The sequence below is a fragment of the Euprymna scolopes genome, chromosome 3, assembly GCF_053919585.1.
Source record: "Euprymna scolopes isolate OS-2025 chromosome 3, ASM5391958v1, whole genome shotgun sequence".
In the NCBI taxonomy this organism is placed as follows: domain Eukaryota; kingdom Metazoa; phylum Mollusca; class Cephalopoda; order Sepiida; family Sepiolidae; genus Euprymna; species Euprymna scolopes.
The window spans coordinates 74,892,870-74,899,163 of record NC_136484.1 but is presented as its reverse complement, the minus strand read 5'-3'; the positions used below and the strand labels follow the sequence as shown (position 1 = coordinate 74,899,163).

General features: G+C 33.3%; 1 long non-coding RNA gene across 1 annotated transcript in view; it reads right to left on the bottom strand.

Annotated features, from left to right (window-relative positions):
- Positions 1-700: 700 nt before the first annotated feature.
- Positions 701-6,294, bottom strand: part of LOC145256285 (uncharacterized) — a 49,659-nt gene continuing 44,065 nt past the window's right edge. Inside the window, exon 3 of the long non-coding RNA XR_013863957.1 lies at positions 701-1,718. This is a non-coding gene — a long non-coding RNA (uncharacterized LOC145256285). The remainder of the gene's footprint in view (positions 1,719-6,294) is intronic.

Below are 6,294 nucleotides of genomic sequence, written 5' to 3'. Positions count from 1 at the left end.
ATTTGGGGTATCAAAACCAAAGCAAAATATGATGTAAGTAAAAATAGAATAGATAAACCCCATAATTTATTAAACCCTACCTGTTCACACTGAAACACTTATCACAATATTCTGTGGATTTCTATTAAAAAAAACCTTGTTAAACTTTGTGACATATTTCCATTCTATGGAGGTCAGGCGCGAACGAACACCCCATAATTTTATTATACCATATTTCTTCAAACTGAAACATGATTATCAAAGTATACTTACGCAGATAGATATGAAAAGTCTTTGTTAAAGTTTATGCCTATTTCCATTCTATAGAGGCAAGGCGCGAACACAGACCCCACAATGTTATTATACCAATCCTATTTAAGTTAAAACATACTTATCAAAGTATTATTATGTACATTTATATCAGAAACGCTGTATACGTTTTTGTTTAATTTTTATTTTTTTATTTCCATACTTTATGGACCAGGCGCGAACGCAGACCCCACAATTTTAATGAATCATCATTATGCCAGATCAAACATATCCATCCCTCTGTCTCAATACATCTTCTATCATTATATGTGATCAGTTTTCTATAATAGTCAACCATATAGAAGCCTATTCGTAACCAGACACACACAGACGTTCAGCTTTATATTATATATATATATATATATTAATGATGTGTTCATAAACACCAAGTTGACAAGAAAGTTCTTGCAGTTTTTACTTTTAAATTCAAACGAACATATCTCAGCTGAAACAAATATTTATTGATTGAAATAAGTATAATCAGAATCAACACGCCTTTGCCAACGCAAAGTAAGTGTATTTATGCCAGTAAATATGTATCTTCTGTTCTGATGCCGATAAAGATGCTGAAGGAATTTTTGATATCGTTTAGGTTTTTGAAGCATTTCTCGCGCAGAAAGTTTTCAAGATGCTTGAAAAAATAGTAGTCGATAGGTGAAACATCTGGAGAGTATCACGAATGAGGTAGAATTTCGGAGCCCAATTCGTTCAACTTTTGCATGGTCGGTTTAGCAACGTGCGTTCGGGCACTGTCGTTGAATAGCATTGGGCATTTTTTGTTGACTAACGCCGGGTGTTGTCGAAGTTTGTGGTACAGTTAATCCATTTATTGAAAGTACTTTACCGTCGTAATGTTTTCGCCTGCATTCGAAAAACTATGATGAAGAGAACCGGTATCAAACCACTAAACAGTCAGCATGACGTTTTTTTGCGCAACCTTGGCTTCGGGAAGTGTCATGAAGCTTCATTCACTGAGCTGAGCATCACCGGTTGTCATAAACAACCTACTCACAAGTCACAACCAGATCGAGTAACGAGTCGTTCTCGTTGCATAAAAGAAGGGAAGATGACACTTCATAACGACATCTTTTTGGTTGTCATTCAATTCGTAAGGCACACATTTATCAAGTTTTTCTTGTTTCTAATCTCTCTCAAATGGTTGGAAATAGTCATAAACGTTACGTATAATTCAGAGCAAGTTCTCGAAAAATTGTGCATGGATTGGCTTCAACTTAGGCTCTTAATTGATCGTTGTCTTTATTCTATGACCGACTCCTACGCTCATTATCTTCAAGACTCTTCGCCGCCACGAAATTTCTTTAACCACTTTTGTGTTGTGCGTTCAGGTTTCGCTCAGCAGCTTTTCATCTTCGCTTGAATTGAAAAGGAAATTGTGCGAATTTGTTTTTCTCCATTTTGTATTCAACGTCCTGCAAATGAAGAAATAAACATATTTTATTAATATATTTTTCTTGTACTTCACTTCATATTTAACCTTATATTTTCATGTAAATATAAATGTTAAGTGGATTGTTTTATTATATGAAAAGGTTCCCGGAAAACTCGTACCCGGAAAACTCGTCCAGTTATTCATATAAATATAAACTCAACCCATTTCGGTACATTATAAGTTAATTAATTTTACAACTAATTCTAAGGCCGATTAGCAAAATCATAAAATCATACGTAATTGCTATATTTTTCATATTGCCACCCGTAATTAAGGTTAGTAGTAGGAAAGGATCGTTTTTTATGACTTTTAACAATACTATATATTAATACGATAGTGTGGGTTTTATTTATTCTGTGTGTCACGATTACATTCGAGTGACTGTTGTTTAATTGTTATGGATTCCCATTGCTTATCTCTATATAAATAAAATGAACTCATTTTTTCACGTCTGATTTTGACCTTAATAGGATTAAAAATCAAGATATTTCATGCAAATATAATATGCACAAACGGCAGAACAATATCTGAGGTGTGTTATAGGCTTATTATTTCTCAAATTCCTCGATAATCTTAGATTTCTATACTTTTTCTACTGAGAAGTCACGGCCAAAATCGGTTAAGATCAATGGAAGTGGTAAAATATTTTCTCTCTAATAAATTCCTCCTCCCCCTGCCACCACTTAACACCGTTTGGGGATCGTTCACAAGGAACAGTTGAGAAGAGAACACCGGTTTGGCTTCGTAGTTCTTTCATGTGAAGTTATTTAAAATCACTAAACTAAGCTGCAGTGCTCTGTGGCGTAGTGGTTAGCGTGCTGGACACGTTCGCGCCGACCTACCGTAGTCGTTTTTTTTTTTTTTTTCCTAAACAACTGGAATGGACTTTTCTTGATGGCCGAACTGTTAACGTTGCAGATGTTTTTGTTTTTTTTTCACACTTTATTTTCCTACTTTTACTCATGACTCCGGGTTTGATCCTTCCTACTTACCTACCATAACATTTTTTAAAACTCACCCCCGTCCCGGAAACAAACACTCGGGCAACGCCGGGTACCCCCGCTAGTAATAAATAATTTTACCAAGAATTCTTCATAAGTTTTGGTTTCAGTTTAAATTATAGCTGATGGCACTTAAGTCATCTATTTTTTGCATAAATTATTTTTACCAAGAATTCTTCATAAGTTTTGGTTTCGATTTCGATTATAGCTGATGGAACTCCAGTGATCCATTTTTTAAATAAATTATTTTATCAAAAATTCTTCACAAATTTTGGTTTCAGTTTCGATTATAGCCGCAGGAACTTAAGCTGATGCACTCACATCATATGAATATATATTTTTTTATTTTTAAAACTGAAACTTTACAATATATAACAATCCATAGAACATTAACTCTATAATAATATATACGAAATCTTCAAGAATTAAAATATCATATTTAAGCGTACTTTACGATCTGACTACGCTGAGCATGTCTGCTAGCTTGGATAAATACTTTGGTAGAGTTAACAAGAGTTACAATAATATCAGAGCATCCCTATTTACACAACATCTACATATTGCATATGAATGAATCTCATGTGGAATTTCCACACGTCCCGCTGGTTGTTATTATTATTTTAATCTCGTTTTTGTTTTTTTGTTTTTTTTTTGTTTTTTATACAGCAAAGCAAATCAATTTAATAACCCACCAAATTTATATAATTAAAATAAAATTTAAACATTCATAGAAGGAAGGCGCATAATAGTTAACGGAGCCCAACACCCTCTTCATCTTAAAAATGGTTTTATAAATAGTAACATTATTATTTCAAAATTCGTCCGAAACAATGGTAGGGGGGTGTTATTAATATTTTGTTCTTACATTGTTTTCTCATTTTACCTACCATCGTCGACTATTTTCAACTGTTTATGAAAACTTTCAAGTAACATGTTGTATACTAGCGACGAACTGATGCTATTTGGCTTTGTTTAAAATCAAAATAAACCTTTTGCTGTCTTTCAATTTGCAATATAATACAAATAAAATATTTGAGAAAAAATACACCCTAAATTAACCGGGGATTTATGTAATAATTTGAAAATTTACAAATAAAAAAAACTCTAACTAAAAGAATCTGAATTGGAATCGAGAATCGAATCGGAATCGGAAATTTAGAACGGAATGGGTAATTTGATCGGAATTGGGAGAAAACTTTTGGAATCGTCCCATCACGAATATATATATATATATATATATATAATGATAACATTTTTATAAATAAATATTAACCCTAATTTTTATATCCACAGACTAATTTTTTATGCTTATGCAATTATCAATGTAAGAACTAACAGTTACTGTTAGATTCGAATTCAGTCATAAAAGCAATCTAAACTAGATAGACTAAAATTATACATCTAGGCTCCCAGCAAATTAACCAGATAGTTGAAGTAATTTTAGAGCCTATAAATGCCAAGTAAACAGGCAACACAGTCATGGGGTGTTAAACGATAGGAAACCGGTATATATATATATATATATATATATATATATATATATATATATATATATATATATATATATATATATATATCCCAAATGAGAGCGAAACTCGAGTCTTGGACTTCCGGTTCTTTGACTGTCATGGCTCTTGTGGGCTGCGACGTTGTTTGGCTGTGGAATTTATTATATATATATATATATATATATATATATATATATATAAGGGTGACAATATAATGTACATGAAAAATATTTTTATAATTTCACTAGTCTTAAACTTAGTTTTTGTTCCTATAAATATATGTAATAATTATATGATTTTCTGTAACTCGAATACGTCGATGGGGTGAGAGTTAGAAATTCGATAACTTATAAAAGAAGTGCCACCCAACTCTATATAACCTTTCCCGTTTTGGTTACCATCAAAACATCTTGAAAAATATTTTATTTTTCATTTCAAAATTGACTGAATTTGTCCATCATAAACATCATGCATCTATCGAACGTGGTTTATTGGTTTATTGGTTCATTGGTTTATTGGTTTATTGGTTCATCATCCGAATGCACACCTTTGAGTATATTATCTAGTAAGCACCAAGTTTTCGCATGATTTTTCGATTTGCATAAAAATCAGAAACCCTCAAGACAGTTCTTATGCTACAACATCTGAATTGCTGAAATTCTGGGCTAAAGTTCGAATACCAACACAACATGACTACAACATCACAAACTGAAAGACTTGCAAAATAAATTGAAATTACTGAAAATTAACCGTTCCAGGAAGACAAATACTCAGAAAGCTAAAAAAGCTGAATTTGCAAATTCACTTGATGAATTATTCGATGTTGCACATGAGTATGATCAAGATTGATAGAGACAAAAAATTTCTAGAAGCACAGCGTGAGAAAGTCAGAAGAGGTTGCATGAGTTTTGTTGAATCAAAGTTATATAAGGTTGAATGCAGACGTTTGGAGAGAAAACATCTCGCAAAAATGAAAATGCAGATAGAGGAACAACGAAAGGGTGATTTAGCTAGAGTCAGCATGGCAGGATATAGTGATGGAAGTAATTCCAGTTCAGATGATGCAGAAAGAAAAGATCCATCTGTACAATATTCCAATCACTCCTTAACAAGCAGAAAACGTCATAGACCAATGAATGTCATGACACCAAAACTTTCAGCTCCTCTTGACAAAACAAACGTAAGTGACCAAAATGCAACATACATCCTTGCAGCTGCTGCAGAAGCATTTGGTCACAATCCCAGAAAAGTAACCTTGAATAAAGAATCTATAAAACAAAACAAGCTCGATGACATCATTGTGAAATGGCAGCCCAGAAAATAAAGAGAAGCTTTTTTCCTAATATTTCCCTAACTGACCATTGGGATGGTAAACTTCTTCCAGCACTCTCGGAAAATGAGAAAGTTGACAGATTGGCAGTGATTTTATCAGGAGACGGGGATATGAAAAATATGAAAATACGTGGTATTCTTCAATTGACAAGTGATACTTGTGAAGCCCTAGCAGATGCTGTTTTCTGTGTTCTTAATGAATGGAACGTTACAGATCGAGCAACATCACTGCCATTTGATACAACTGCTAGCTACACAGGCAAGAATTATGGTGCATGTGTTAGTACGTAGATGTTCTAGCCACGTGATTATTACGAAGACCTTCTACAGTGTGTCCTATTATTTCTCGAGGATCAGCCACTGTCAAGTTTGGAAATACGAAAACCAGGTGCCTATCATCGAGCAAGGTTGATAGCAAAAGTCACCTACTGTCTAAAGATATACTTACTTCGATCTCAGTTCAGGTTGTTTAAAAAAGAATTAGATGCATTGCATCAGTTCAATTAATTGTCAAATATATTTACAGGCCTGGTTTCCTTACTTCTGCAGCTAGTGCTTCACGGAATGATTTATTTTTATTAAAGAAGCTTCATGACTACCAGGTCATTAAAATGGTTGTTTTTAATCAGTAGTGAAAGTGTTTAAACGTCACTTATGGTATCTTAATGAAAAACTTGTTGGCTTAACATTTTTGAAGGTCAAGTTAGTGATGAAA